Source organism: Myxine glutinosa, chromosome 5, assembly GCF_964187855.1.
Source record: "Myxine glutinosa chromosome 5, kmMyxGlut1.1, whole genome shotgun sequence".
Taxonomy (NCBI): domain Eukaryota; kingdom Metazoa; phylum Chordata; class Myxini; order Myxiniformes; family Myxinidae; genus Myxine; species Myxine glutinosa.
Genome location: NC_136265.1, coordinates 149,875,601 through 149,892,239, shown reverse-complemented (window position 1 = coordinate 149,892,239; position 16,639 = coordinate 149,875,601).

The window sequence follows — 16,639 nt, the reverse complement described above, 5'->3', positions numbered from 1 at the left end:
TTATTAATTAAACAATGTACACTGGTAGAAGAAGCAGAGACACAGGGCAGTCTTAAGCAGTCTTAGCTTATTTACCCAGACAATGGGCCCACTCACACACACAGGGGGATGAAGGAAGAAATGTTCATGCGCTGAACGTGCCGGCTTTGGTCGTCCAGGAACAGCTCACCTGGCGTGGCCCTCTGGCGGTCACAGCACGCGTCCCGGCGAAGGCAGGCAGGCAGGCGGGAAAATCCTCGCAGCGCGTATCTCGGCAAAGCAGGCAGGCAGGAAAATATGCGCTTCTGTGGCCCGGCACGGCTGTCTCTTACAGCGCGATTAATACAACTGCCGTCAAACTGAGCGCTCTGAACTCATAACTCGTAACTCGGTGCTTTCACTCTCGTAACTGAACACAGGATCTGACTCATCATGGAGAACTCCCTTCTCATAACTCAGCGCTCCGAACCGACTGATGGGCTTGCCTCATAACTGAGGCGGGGGCTCTTGGCACAGGGTTATATTGCCCCCGCCCTAGCCCGCATCGAATGTTCCAAACCCCGTCTTTTGCCGCAGTGGTAAGCCACTCCCCTCGAGCCCTGATTGGCGGCTCGCGCTTACCGTTGGCTCCTTCCCCGCCTTCCTTCGCCCTTGGCCGACTTGTTCAGGGCTGCCTCGTGGTATTTCGCGCCAAAACCAAAAGCATGGAGGCATCGTAAAGGGCCTAATTCTCATTATTCTACTCAACGCAAAACTACACACAGGAAAGGTCTACGCTTACATTTACTATAAAATAACTGAGCTTTAAACGAGGCTACGTGTTGTAGTGTAACTAAACTAGGAGGGGAAATTAACCTTTATAATAAAAACACAATACCGCAACTATGTGTGTGTGTGTGTGTGTGTGTGTGTGTGTGTGTGTGTGTGTGTGTGTGTGTGTGTGTGTGTGTGTGTACCTTCCCGTTAGCCTTGAAAATGCAGAGAAAATACCTTTAATCAAGGAGCTTTGTTAATATTGATCATGTGGTTGAAACATGCACAGCATCAAATGTTCACAACAGGGAGTACACATGTACTGAGTTGGTCAAGTGTTTAACAGAGTTTCTAGCTAGGACGGATAATTCACCACATTTAATGGCTTTCTATAACCACTTTTGACACCATCTGTTCAGCGGAAACATGGCAAATTCAATGTTGCATAAATCAAATTTGGCTCACTGGAGCAAGGACGGCCTGACACAGAGCTCAGAGGTAGCGCACTCACGCTTGAGCTGTCTAGTCTGGTTCGATTCCTGATCGTGCCTGCTTTTTGTATCCTTTATGATGTCCCTAAAAACAGTACGTTTCCTGTTTGGAATGATTTTCCATTTTGTTTGATGCCAAACAGATTGAAGCAATTGCGATACCGCGAGTGTGCGTGCGTACTTGTGATGAGATTAAGTATTTCCTCAATCATAGAAATGGACCGATAGACAGACAGGCAGAGTGAACCAATTGCTTAACCTCGCTGTGTGCTACATGAGTGGGGCAATGGGGTACCTGGCCACCAAATCTGGGAGCATTATCCAATTTTACATTAATAAATCCAAGCAAATGTCTAATTTAGGGAACTGACATCTGTGCATGCGAGTGAATTCGTTTCTCCTTTTTGATCCTCCTCAATTGGTTCTCATTCAAGTAAACTTTCTTTTCAAGAAATTTCAAGAAAACTTTTCAATTTTTTTTTTCAAGTTTTTTCAAGTTTTCTTTTCAATTTGTCTCCTTGTCAAGGCTGAAGTGCCCTAAGGAAGTGTTCTGCGTCCAGTCCTATTACTTATCTTCACCAACGATCTGTCGGACTCTCTGGAAAACAACCTTTGTCTATTTGCTGATGACTCCACCCGCTGCCGTGACATCCCTCAGTCTTCAGATAGTCATGGCAGCAGCCTCTTCCCTCTCTTCAGACCTTAACAAAATTACAAGCTGGTTAAAACACCTGGAACATGTCTTTCAGTCCTGACAATCACACTCTCACTATGTCTCTCCGAAAAGACTGTCTGCACAACCCTCCCATCTGCTTTCTCAACAATCCTCTCCAAGAAGTTCAGTCACTCAAACCTTTGGGCTTCACTATCAGCCATTATCCTTCTTGAGCAAATCGGCAAATCACATTTCTAAGTTGGCCTCCAAAGCCAGCCAGCAACAGGACATCCTCTATCGTTCATTGTCTTCTATTGTCACTCCTGAACTTCTACCTACCTACAAGGCCTTCATCCACAGCTTGATGGAGTACTGCTGTCCCTTTCTGGCCTGGTTCCCCTGCCTCACACCTTGCTCAGCTTGATGCTGTGGAAACCAAAGCCTCATTGGAATCTCCCCCGATGAAGCCGAGTCTCTGGGCCTATTGCGTCGCCATCGCTCTGTCTTCTACCGTGTCCTTTCTGGTCTTGCACCCTCTGCTTTTTCCATGCTTTGTGGTCCCTCCACATTTACAAAATTTACACATATTTACAAATTTACAAACTAAAATCTCCCTTTGCATCACGTAATGTCTCCTCTAACTAAAGCAAGAATTGCTTCACTCACATCTGTTCTCCTGATATTCATCATTAGTGATCTGCCTCACAGTGGCTCCAAGTACCATCCCTTGAGGAGCATGGTGCAACGAAGGCAACTTTGTGGGCAATGAATTGCATTGGGTGATTTGCCAATGTCCTTCCCAGCAGGGTCGAGGTTTGAACCTGTAATCAACAGATTACAATACAGAAGCTGAACTAATCTAGCTCACCTAGCACCCCAAGTTGGCATTCATAGTTATGCAAATAGGATGCAGGTGCAAGCAACTTGAGAAAGGTTGCCTGATGGATTTTTTTTCTTCGGATATTGAATATGTCAGCAAGGAATGTTGTGCATTTCATGCAGCACAAAAAGGAAGATTGGTGTAAGTTGATGAAACAGAGCGAGGTGAAAGATGGTGAAAGGAAGATTGAGATGACATTGAGCAAAGGGAGGGAATGAAGGAATAATCGAATTGAGCTAGTATACCCAGGATTTGTTCAATTACCAATGAACTAATTACTAGCTCATCTGGAGCATATCCGGGCAGCTTATGGGATGGCGCGTCATCCGTCCATCCGCCTGTCCGACAGTCCGTCAGTAAGTCCAAAACTTGCAACTTCTCGGAAACTGCTGATGGGATGGGATTGTGACCAAACTTGGCTAAAATGATATTTGGTAAGTTGCAACTCAAGTTTGTTCACGGCATTAAAATAATTGGGGTCTGAGGGGGTCTATGGGGGTAGGTTTCCCCGCAAAATAGTTTTTTTAGTCTTGTGATTCTGCCAATATGATTGTGCATGCTGCCCTGTCTCCTAGCAACCACTGAATTAGTTTAAAATACCGTGATACTGCTTAAAATACCGTTAGTCGGTGTAGTAAACTGCTTTATTCTACCAGGTGAGCGCCCAGGTGTATTGCCCCTATTTTTCAGTTTAGTGTTAAACAGCAGTAGCGATTGCTTAAGAAGGTAATCACACGTGTTTGTGGTTTATAATATTTTTACTTCTGTTGGAGGTGCCTCACGAAACGCCACGATAAGCTACGAGTATTTATACCCATTAACACGCATTTGTCCAAGGAGGAAAAAAAACCCTTGGGGAGGAGGGATATTACTTTTTGGAAAAAACAAGGGGATATTGTGATCGGCCCGTCTCTCTGTCTGTCTGTCTGTCTGTCTGTCGGTCTGTCTGGCGGTCACGCTATCTCCTCCAAAACGGTTGTGCAGAAAATCATCAAACTTGGTAGTTATGATCACCACATGGCACGGAGGTGCGATAGCAGGATCATATTTGGCCCCATCTGCTGGGATATAGTCAAAAGGCTAAATACTGTCGCGTTCCCCCGGGTGAACACCCCTGGGGACGGATTAGCCGATCGGCTTTACACTCCGAAGCGTTCAATTCAACTATTGCGGAGTTTATACATGCGGGGGATGAGGCATCGAAGGGTAACGAAGCTCTTACCTTCACGGACCCCACTGGACGTCTTCGAACCTGGATAATCAACTCAAACCCGACACAGAATTAAAATGTACAAATAAACAGGTTTAATAAAAAATAATGCCAGGGAACAAAGAATGCACGGTAAAATATTCCCAAGTTGAAGATCCTCCCTACGGACTCAAATACACACAAGGGGAAAATAAATGAAAGTAATTATTGTGTCTGTGTGGTGCGTTTGCCTGCACTCCGTGGGCTCTCTAGCGGTCCCCGCACCCTGGCGGCCATCGACGGCAAAACGAACAGGCCCGCGCTCCTTCCTGCTCGGCTGCACCGAGCCCCGTCGTTTCGCTCAGTCTGCACACAGCACCAGCACGACCGCCACGAGCAAACACCAAGAAGGGGAAAGTTTGTCTGCCTTTTTCCCAGCCCGGAACAGCAGGATCCGAGAAAGCACGATTTTGACCGCCAACGATGATTGCCTGAACCAAACGAGCGGCAAGGATGTGGACCACTGGTGTTCAATCTCGGGACCAAGAACACGAACTGCGACCGCACGCGATCAAAGCCAGGGTCAAGAGGAAGATGTGCCTGCTCGCAATGAATGTCCCAGGTGTGAGAGAACAAAATGTCGGGAACACATTCTTTTGGTTTTCAGAGTTCTTACGTCACCCAATGATGTCTGCGTGCAGTCCAATCAACGGCCACTCTATCTCTGTCCTGACCAATCGTTCTTCAGGGCATGGCCTCATCACCACTTGCCGGTCTTTGTGATGGCTCAGCTGGCAGAACCCATGGTAGTTTTTAATGTCCTGCTTCCGGTTGTTTTATTTAGTGTTATTAATTATGGTGTCGATTGCTTGGCTTGGCTATGGTGTGTAGTGTCATAAGGAACACAGGAAAAGATAACAGAGGCAATTACATACAGGAGATTAATTACCCTTAATCCCTAACTAATTAACATAACCCCACCCCTCTCATGGGGACAAAGATCCACTTACACGACATCCGGTCTAAACGGTTCCCTACTTATGGTACATGGGGGTTCTTCTGCTTCATCGTGACATACGGAGCATGGTAATCTATACACTTCTACATGGAATAAGGCATTTCATTGCCTGCCCAACCCTTTAAGACTCTTGAGACACGTAATACGCTTTAGACCCTTAACACCCCTAAAACTATTAAGACCCCTAAAATCTTTAAAACCCAGAAGATCCTTTAGGGCCCTAAGACCCCATAGACTTCTAAGACCCCTTGAGACCCTACGACCCTTTGAGAAACCTACGACTCTTTAGAAGCCTAACACCATTTAAGGCCATTGAGACCCCTAAAACCCCTCGAACCCCAAGACCCTTAAATACCACTAAGATCCCTTACATCCTCTAGACCCCTATAACCCTACCACCCTTTAAGACCCTTTGGAGCCCTAAAATCTTTTCGACACTAAAGGCCCTTTAAGACCCCTTAGAACCCTAATAATCGTTAAGACCCTTAAAACCCCGAAGATCCTTAAAACCCTTAAAACCATATAGACCCTTTCTATCCTGCGAAGCGCTATAGACCCAGAATACACTTTAGAAATCTAATACCCTTAATACCCTGTAGACCTCTAAGACCCTTTAGAACCCTGAAGACCCTTATACTCTTTTCTACCCTTTAGACTTTCACACCTTTCAGGCCTTTTAATACACTGTAGACCCCATTAACCTTTAGACTTTATTAGATGTTTTAAGACCCTTTCGACCCCTTCATACACTTCTGACCCTTTAGACCCCTTCGACTTTTTAAGACCCTTTAAACACTTTAGACCATTGACACTTTTGACGTATTTACACCTCTTCAGACCTTCAAACCTTTAAACTTTCAGACCATTTGAACTTCACAACTTTTCAGACCTTTGACCTATACACATTTACAACCAGACCATTTGACCTTCAATTTGCAATCAATGACATATTCATTTTGCAAATCCTTCCATTTATTTGCCACACAAAATACATAGCAAAAAATAAGTCCTGGCTAGGGTCTGCAATCTCTAATTGCTCTTTCTTGTTTATTTTGTGAGTCTCGCCCAGAAGGGGACGCGAGACGATTGCAGTGTGTGTGTGTGTGTGTGTGTGTGTGTGTGTGTGTGTGTGTGTGTGTGTGTCCGTCCGTCCGTCCGTCCGCATCTATATATTTTCACTTTTAAAATGGTCTTCTCTGCAACCGCTTGTCCAATTGATACCAAGCTTTAAAAATAGGAGGGACTCGCCATGGAGAATATTTTATTGCTAACTCTGACGTAATAGGTTACATGGTATGGCAGCCATACTCAATTACAGGAAAAAAATTAGCCATCATTTTCTCTGAAACCACTCAATGAAAAAAATTGAAATTTGGCACATGCCATCAACTCTCCATGGGGTATATAGGGTGATAACGATGATGTCATCGGTGAAGAGGTATTCCAGGCATAATTGGTTGAATTGAAATCCTCATTCAAAAAAATCTGAAATTCATATATCTGATCTATGACCCAATGTGAGTGAAGAATTTAATTGATGACTTGTAACGGTGGAATGGTTAGGGCATCTGCTCTGAGTCTGGGTGGACATCCCCGTCCGAGTCATACCAAATAATTTAAAGATGGTATGTGCTGCTTCCTTGATTGACGTTCAGCATTTAAAAGAATAGAACATGGATATACAACCTTGGGAAGGCAATGGCAAACCACATAATGTTACCCTTGACAAGAAACGGCTTCAGCAACAACAACACTATGTAAAGAGTATGGTACAGCACATCTTCTAAATTATAGAAATTACAGAGAGAAACTTCTACATAACATCGCCTGAAACGAATACAAACTCTCCAGGTTGTCTGCCTGCTGGCAACATGTGATGTATCAAGAGATGCCCAACAAACATGCTCAACAAGTGATGCAACATAAATTAAATAATGAAAGGGCAACATGACAGATGTTTTCACTGTGGTTCTAAATGCCCTTCTAAAGGGCATCAACCATGACAGTCGCTCAATGCCTGTTCAAGGTAAAGACCCTAACATCATCTGGAGAGGAATATGAAGTCCCGTTGGAGATCAGTGTTTGCAGCGTGCACATGGGATAACAACCACAACAACTCTTCATCCTTTAAATTAATATAAGCTACTAGCCGAAAGCACCCGGCGTTGCCTGGGTTCTTTTTGAATGAATTTACTACTATAATTCAGCTTTTACTCGCGGCCGTAGAAGATTGACTACTATAATTCAGCTCAGCTTTTAATTGCGAAATGGGCCCAGACCGGCCGAGGCGGCCTCGACCGGCCTCGCCACCTAGCCTATAACCTTCCTGATGAGGCCCGTCCCGACATTTTTTGTTTTAGAGGTTTCCTCCTATCTTTCACCGTTCAGATTAGCGCGTGCAGACAAACAAACAAACAAAGAAGAAGACGTTATGCGGAGCACGATACTTGCAAAATACCACTCCCCCCCCCCCTCCCCAAGAAAAAAAATTCCATTGATACAGCAAATTGTCCATTTCATCAAGATTAAAATTGACAATCTTGAACAAAGCTCGAGTCAATAGGAAGAAAAGTGACGATTTTTCAGATGAAAAATGATGATTTTGGAAGGTTGACCTTGAGTTGACCGTTGACCTTTTGACCTCAAAAATAGTTGATTTCCCTATTTAGTGGTCAATGTGCAAATGCTGTTCAATTTTCAAGTCAATCGGATGAAAATTGATGGTTTTTCAGATAAAAAGTGATGATTTTGGAAGTTTGACCTTGAGTTGACCTTTGACCTTTTGACCTAAAAATAGTATGTTTCCCAATTTATTGACTCGATATGCAAATGCTGTTCAATTTTCAAGTCAATCGGTTGAGAATTGACGGCTTCTTAGATGAAAATTGATGATTTTTTAAATTTGACCTTAAGCTGACCTTTGACCTGTTGACCTCAAAAATAGTATGTTTCACAATTTAGTGACTTGATATACAAATGGTATTCAATTTTCAAGTCAATCGGATTTAAAATGGTGATTTTAGAAATTTGACCTCCAGATGACCTTTGGCCTTTGACCTCAAAATCAATAGGCTTCTCAATTGGGGCGACTTATACAACTTGGTGAAGTTTCGTGACGATCGGTTTAGAATTGTGACCTGTAGGCCGGTGACAAACAAACAAACAGACAGACAGACAGACAGAACCACAAACGGAACCGACCAATATACTTGAAAAATCTTCGATTTTGCAAGTAACAAACACAGAAAAACTTTCTTTTATATGTATAGATTAGGAGTATGTCACGTGGGTTAAGGGATAACAATTCGAGCCCCACTTCATCCTTCAGATTCATAAAATGTATTAGGGGGAGGGCAATTCTGGGGGCTCTCGGGCTGGCAGATGGCTTTATAAGCCGCACGTGTTTGCTATCGTGTGCTGAGTGCTTGCTTACCTAAGCTAGTTGATAGCCATGGAGAATATTTTATTGCTAACTCTGACGTAATAGGTTACATGGTATGGTTACATCCACCAACTATTACCACGTAATAGGTTACATCCACCAACTACAGAGAGCAGAGGGAGGAACTGCTGAACATACATCTTTACTCCAACTTCATCCCATGCACCGCTGGTCGATTGGAAATTGGAGTTGAGGGAAGGGTAGTTTTAAAGTTGTTTAAAAAAAAGTTATTTATTTAATAGGGGGTTAGGGTTGTTAGGGTTAGGGTTGTTAGGGTTAGGGTTAGGGTTAGTTGTTAGGTTTAGTTGTTAGGGCTCGGGTAAGGGTTGTTAGGGTTAGGGTTAGGGTTAGGCTTTTTGGCGATAGTTGCCTACTTTTGGTGAAGGACACCGTGGGATCTTTAACGTCCACCAACTAATGCCAGGAGATGGAACGTCCAGTCTAACATCTATTCAAGGGAAGTGGACACATTTATGAATCACCCTGCGTGTGAAATACCAGAATGACAGTTTATAGCTGGATCGGGATTCATACCCCAGGTAGACAGGTTAGAGGCGGGTGTGCATACCTCTAGCTCATCCTGCCAGCCTAATATGGGTTAAGAAAAGGAATTAGACATGGAAGGTGAGCAGAGAGTGGGATGAAGATGACCGTAGGGAGGAAGAAACCAGACACAGACCACTGGAACAAGAACAATTAACACAACATAAGTATAGAAAGATGTAATGGGACGATAGCCCAGGAGCATTAGCCAAAAATGAAGGGGAAGCCTAGAAGAAATTAGTAGAAAGCTGATTTTTTGCACAGAGCTCCAGAATGTCATGTGGATAGTGGATACCCACAGTACAAAGTCCCACGAGTCCCACCTTGTGGCATTTTCAAAATTCAAGATGTCCGCCGGTTAGACGGAAAATGCATAAATTGTGATAACTTCAGCCTAGAACCTCATAAAAGTATACTTTTTATGTCTAAATATATTTTTTAGCATCCTAGGATTTCAATAGAATATCTTTCAGTGACCTCAGATAATGATATGCAGAGATAATCCAAGATGGCCGACAAAATGGCCGCCGCCATAATGCAAAAAATGGTGACAACTGGGATTGCCTGAGTGTTTTCTCTCGATCTAAAAGCACTCAACAAGAAATAGCGAGAGTGGGAGAGCTGTTTCTGCTGAAGCTGTATGGAGCAGCTCGATCGAAGTCACTAGACAAACACCGATATCTCATGTACTTCCGATCAATCCATAGAACATCTTTGACGTCATCTGGTTTCAAGCTGGAATCACTCCCACCTACTTCGGCAGCTACCAAATTCCACAGCTACAGAGCATACCATGCTGTTCAGCAGTGGCAGGGGAATGAACTGCTGCCAACTGAGTGGGGGTGGCAGTACAGAGAGGGACTACTTGTTCCAATCGAGACCGATAGGCCTGTCGCCCCTGAGAAAGTGCTGAAAATGATATCTTGTGGATGCAAGGCGGGGTGTGGAAAACGATGCACTTGCTACAAGTCTGGTCTGGAGTGTACCCTCTTGTGTACTGTTTGTAATGGCCATAATTGCAAAAACTCTCGGGACATTGATTTAGAGGGTGATAACAGTGTTTAAGTCAGGAATAAGAAAAGTGACATTCAGTTAACACGATACTGTCCAAAACACTAGAATCAGGTTGGGATGACTGGGATCAAAGAGTTGGTCTGCTTTTGTGTCGTATTGTCATTAAATGTCAAATCCCCATGTGTTGTTCACCTCTTGCAGGCCTTGTGGTCACAATGTGAAACATTTTGCATTAAATAAAATAATAGCAAATTTAACTTATCATGATTTTGGTGTTTTTTTGCATTACGGCAGTGGCAATTTTGTCAGCCATCTTGGATTATATGTACATATCATTCTCTGAGGTCACTGAAATATATTCTATTAAAATCCTAGTGTGCTAAAACATATATTTAGCCACGAAAAGTACACTTTTATGAGGTTCTAGGCTGAAGTTATCCATATTTATGTATTTTCCATCCAACCGGCGGCCATCTTGAATTTTGAAAATGCCACAAGGTGGGACTCGTGGGACTTTATATTGTGGGCATCCACATGGTATTCTGAAGCTCTGTGCAAAAAATCAGCTTTCTACTAATTTCTTCTAGGTCCTAACCTAATGCTCCTGGGCTACGAAGCAGACACCAATGAACACAAAAGAGGCTTGTAGTGTTTAAAACAACATTCTAAGTGGAGAGAAGAGAGTAGAGGACAGAAATGGGGACAGAAGGAAGGAATTGAACAAGTAGGCCTAACCGGAGCAAGCAACAAAAGCAATTAAAATAAAACGCACGGAACTGGGAAGGAGAGTTATGAACACAACAACGCTCGACAAAGTAAATACTAAGTTACAACGGAGGACTGAAAAGAATCCGAGGAGTAGCACTTATATTGACAGAAGACAGCAATTTGGGCCTCGCCTGCACAGCTGGACCCAGGAGTGGGATTATTATGGGAATTATGACCAAAAACATCAATTCACCTGCAATTTTGGCGGTCATCTTGGATTTTTTCCCCCAAATGGACACTTTCGCAAGGGCAGACTCTGAAACATCGTTTCGATTTTCAATTGCCAGTAATGTACAAATTGCAGAATGGCAAGAAACTAAGGTAAGAATGTGATGTACTTTACCCTCCCTTAATATGAAATTTATTTAAAAATGTAAATTTTTAACTTCATTTAAATGTTTTAAATTTAAAATTCTGGACCTTGGACTAAAACAATGTATATGGAGTCACACTCAGTGAGCGACAACTTACACTTACAAGCCATTACTCCTTCCCTTTTTCTTACCCATACATGCTTATCTGTATAAAAATGAATGTTCTATCCTTCTTCCCAAATTTAATTCCTTTAAAAAAACAACTTTAAACTCGAACGGCACTCGGGGGAGAGCATATCTCTGCCAGGCTGAACAGTTTATGTTTTCTATCCCACTGATAGGCCGATGGGTCTGCGCCATCTGCGGATGTGTTGTTCACCTTGAAGGAATGTGTATGCATCAACGGTGGATGAGTATGTTTATTTGAACCTAAAAATAAGCAATTGATGTCATAAATGTTTATAAAGCAGTCCGTCGTCCAGGATGAGTACATGTCACGGACTGCTTTATAAACATTTATGACATCAATTGCTTATTTTTAGGTTCAAATAAACATACTCATCCACCATTGATGCATACACATTCCTTCAAGGTGAACAACACATCCGCAGATGGCGCAGACCCATCGGCCGATGGGACCGATCCACAGATGGGTTCCAACATATCGATTTGGCCCGATCACTCGATGGTGAAGAATCGCTTTTAAAAATGTAACATTCTCTGATCCAGGTCCGGCTCTTCACCAAAATTGAATCAATCATTCCTTGTGTCACACCCAACCTGGGCACCAAGTTTCATCCGAATCCATCCGCAACTTTTTCAGATATCCTGTTCACAGCCGGACAAACAAGCAGACAAACAGACAGATGTGACAACAGAACCTCCTCCCATCTTTGGTGGTGGAGGTAAACCCCAGCACCCCCCCCCCCCCTCAAGGTAAAAACCCCTCCCCTCGATTCCAATACACTCCTTCCCTTCCTTATTCTATGTACTTATCTGTATTAAAAGGAATGTTCTGTCCTTCCATAAATTTATAATTATCCGATTCTCCTCTCGCCTCATTTGCCATTCCCCTCCATCTTGTTCTTTCATGTTTTATTACAAGGACGTGAGAAGAAAAGATTGGACTTTTTTCCAGATCTCCTGACATGGATGGAAATTGCAGTAGCTTGCTTTTCAGAAGTGTAGTGTACTGTCCTGCACAGGTTGAAGCCATCAGTGATATGGTAGAGAGGATTATCGAGGGAAGATTTTACCTCCTCTATATTTAAAAAATTTTAAATCTAAAATGAATAAATCACAAACTCAATCTGCCTGTTATATCCTTCTTTCTCTCATTCTTTATATCACTCTGACTGCAAGTAATTTGCTTCTTATTTTAAATGCTTATAATGACATTTTGAAATGTTTCATTTTCCGAACTTCTCCCATCACAATTTTTTTGCTGCATACGAATGAAGACGATTCTATTTCATCCCAATCTCTTCCTCTTCTTCATCACACAGTTTCTTATCAAAATCTGTTGAATACGTGAATGCTCGGTCCAACCACTGTCCCTCCAAACTTTCAATAGCCCTTCATTTCATCCCCGTCACAATGTCTGTCTTTGTTTATCAGAATTGGGGATCATGAGAAGTCAGCACATGACCATGAACACTTCCCAATCTGTACCCCTCATGCGTCACACCAACAGCTGTATGTACAATCTTCCCAATCTGTGCAATCCCCCTGCCATGCATCCTGCCCTCTCGCCCAGCACCACGCATCACACTCCCCTTCCCTTCCCCCTACTGCCCTTTCTACTCCCATTGGTGTGTCGTGTGTCCCAATCTCCCTTCCCCCACAGCACCCCCAATCGCACGTTCCACCTGCTCCTTCTTCTCTTCCTCCCCCTTCCCTCAGTGTGGTTCACCAATATTCCAGGTCTCCATTCTAATATTTCTGATCTCTCCACTCAGGTTGCTCCTGCTGCATGTTTTCCAGAAACGTTTCTCAAAATATGTTTCCCATTCCTCTGTGTCCCGCCTTGGCTATTTTCTGCTTTGACAGGCCCCTCTCCTACTCCTACTCTGGAGCCGCTGTTGTTGTGCATGTCCAAAACTTTGTGGGTTTCACCCAATCTGTAAACTTCACAACCCGGATTTCAACTCCTGGCACATCGTCCCTGCTGGACCCAGTAATGGCGAACTTTCCACCCAATCTCTCTTGTTCCTATTCTGACACAATTGCTTGTCCTGATCATATTTTCGTCAAGGGCCACATTTCTCTGGCTATTGTAATGGGGCCACCTCAACAACACAGGACAAAGCTGTTTACACATGCAACTGGCAGGGACTTCAATGTGCCCTCACACAAAAAGGATTGGATCACCATCTCCACAGTACCAGATATTTATTCCACCTGGGAATATTTTCGCAACAAGTCTACTTTCTCTCATGCGCCGCATTTTCACATTCCGTCTGCGACTTTCCTATCCATCCTCTCGAACCTGGTACACGGAATACTGTGGGGAGGCGGTTGCTGTCTTGTGGTCTGTCTGCCCTATTCAGTCTGTCGTTCTCCTTTGGCCACCTCCCTTCTGCCTAGAAGTCGACAAACATCACTCCCATCCACAAGAATGGTGAAAGAAAAGAAAAACCAAACACTGCCAACAAAAGGCCAGTGAGTTTGCTTCCAATTCCAAGCAAAGTCATGGAATCCATCATTGCCTCTGATATAAATAAAATCTTTCCTGTTTTCAAACAGTCTTTTTTTCTTTTTTCTTTTTTTTTTTGTATACAAGATCGAGGCTCGTGAAAGAGCGAACATTTATCACACAGAAAGACAAACCGACAAACCGACACATAACCGACAAACCGACATAGAACAAATAACATCGGGAGCGGTAGACAAGATGGGGAGAGAGGGGGAAGGACACAAACACAACATTTTAGAGCAGGAACCGAGAGACATGGAGACATCGAGAGATCTGTGGGAGGGAGAGGGCTTTGGGGGGGAGGCATGGGAAAGGGGGTGGGAGAGGCATAAAACATATGGACACTGCCAGGACTACCAGGAAAGAAGTTGGAATTACAAACAAGGTGGATCTGGGGTGAATTAGTGGGGGTAGAAAAGATCAAGGTTTTGGATGGGGGAAGATAGGAGATGGTGGTGAACAGCTGTTTTAAAGACCTGGAGGGAGGAGTAGGATTGAAGGGAGTGTGGGAGTTTGTTCCAGAGGCGGGAGAAAAGAGGTATGAAGGAGTGAAGGTGAGCAGAGAGCCGAGATTTCGGCAGTTTAACCATCAGAGGCTTGCTGGCAGATCTTGTGCGACCTGTAGGAATATTTGGGGGACAGAGCACAGAGAGAGCTGGGGGAGCAAGGCCGGAGAGGAGTCGGTAGAAGACGGAAAGACCACCAACCTGCCTGCGGTGAGTGAGTGAGAGGCCCTTGGAGTTAGCTTCATCACGGGAGATTCCAATGATTCTGTATGCTTTGCTTTCAACAGCGTGAAGACGAGCTAGGTGTGAGGCAGGAGCACCAGCCCAGAGGGGAGAGCAGTATTCCATTGAGCTGCGGATGAAAGCCTTGTACGTGGTGAGGAGCTCAGGTGTGCCAAGGAAGGACTTCGCACGACGGAGGATGCCCAGTCGGCGACTGGCTTTGCAGGCCAGCTTGGAAATGTGGTTTTCCCAAGAAAGATCATGGCAGATAGTGAGACCCAAAAGCTTCAGCGACAGAACTTCTTGGAGAGGATTGTTGAGAAAGTAGATGGGAGGGTTGTCCAGTCGATCTTTTCGGAGAGACATAGTAAGAGTGTGAGATTTGTCAGGATTGAAAGACATGTTCCACTTGTTTGACCAGTCTGTGATTTTGTCCAGGTCTTCAGAGAGTGAGGAGGCTGCAGACTGCCGATCTGAGGGAAGAGGAATGGAGCGGCAGAGAGTGGAGTCATCAGCAAAGAGATAGAGAGGATTTTCCAGAGAGTTGGAGAGATCATTGATAAAGACCAGAAAAAGCACAGGGCCCAGCACACTGCCTTGGGGAACTCCAGCCTGAACAGGAAGGGGAGATGAGAGAAATCCATTCAGGGCCACACGTTGACTACGACCAGAGAGGAAGTCCGCAAGCCATGATCTCTGACCATCAGTTTGAAGTTCGTCCCAGTCACTCAACTCCGATATGCTTCTGCCCCTCTCTCAGCAATGGTTGGAGGCCATCGCTCTCAAACAAGAAGTTAGGACCATCTTCCTGAGTATATCCTGGGCCTTTGACACAGTCTGGCATCCTGCTTTGCTTTCCACACTTTCCACACTGATTGGAGATACAGTCGTGGGGTTCTGAACAGTGGGATTTGGGACCTCATTGATTTCTCAACAGAATCACCACTGTGGTCCACACATTTCTGCCAACGTTCAAGTAGTTTTGTGATGCTGTCACGATAGAACTGTGCGTCATGCTGACTTGATGAGCACTTCGCAGCGGCCTTGACAACATCGTCGGAAAGAAAATGGCCTCCACGAAGGTGTTCCTTAAGTTTGGGGAAGAGATGAAAATATGATGGAGCCAAGTCGGGGCTTGTGATCCGAGGTGGCGGTACTCCATTGACCGTCTCTTACTCTCGGGATCTCAACTCTCATCCCCAGCGCTTCACAGCACTGACAACGTCGTGCTGCCCTCTGCCATCTTTATTGACGCAGCATTGACAGAAATCTGGTGTCAGAATCACGAAACTTCACAACAAATAGCAAGAAGAATTAATATGCGGACTGCGCTTTGTTTCATTCGAATATCTTCACCCGTTTTGGAGAAAACTAATAGGAGGCATTGCTTTTCAGCATTCCCTCGTAGGAAGGTATGGTCACTCCACCACCAGGTTGAAGCATAATTTAGGGCACTTCCAAAATCTCAACCTTGCTCATTTGTTGTGCTCCCGTATCTTCCTTTTGATTAACCACAAAATCCACAACTAGGACATTTTGCAGATGGAAACCAGAAAAAGCTTCTCCTTGACACTTCGTCATTTCTACAGCCGAGTGCACAGCAAAAGTGTCAAATCAACAACAATGGAGGGACACTTGTGGGGAATTTCTCACTCTCAGTGGGGAACGTTTCGTTAACACAAAGCCACGATCCAATCACAAATCAGGGATTGAAGAGCAGGAAGTCATATCGATTCAGGCCTATCTAAAAGGCCGAGTAAGATTAACGATTTATTTAACTTCCAAATGGTCACTATCACCTTTTGAGACTTTATTCGTTCGGTTGTCTTTGGGGGAAAAAATGGTTTTGACTTTGGAAGTTTTTTGTTTTTTTCCTTAATCGTCCATGAATTCCTTATTCGAGCCAATTGGTCTCTTGATGGTTCTCTTGACGTTCCGCTGTTCAATCCTGAAGGATGTGGTGATCAGGAACTGTATGTTCAGTGCACAAATGGCAGGCACAACAGGATGAATAGCATGTTTATCACACAATGTCATGCACAGGTGAATCACTGTGCACAGGTGAATCATCCCCATGCATGTAACGTCTAATAAAGGAAGAATACCTGCCCTTTACAACACACCTCCGCATCATGTATGGTAAAACAGCTTGGGCTGCAGTGGTACCACG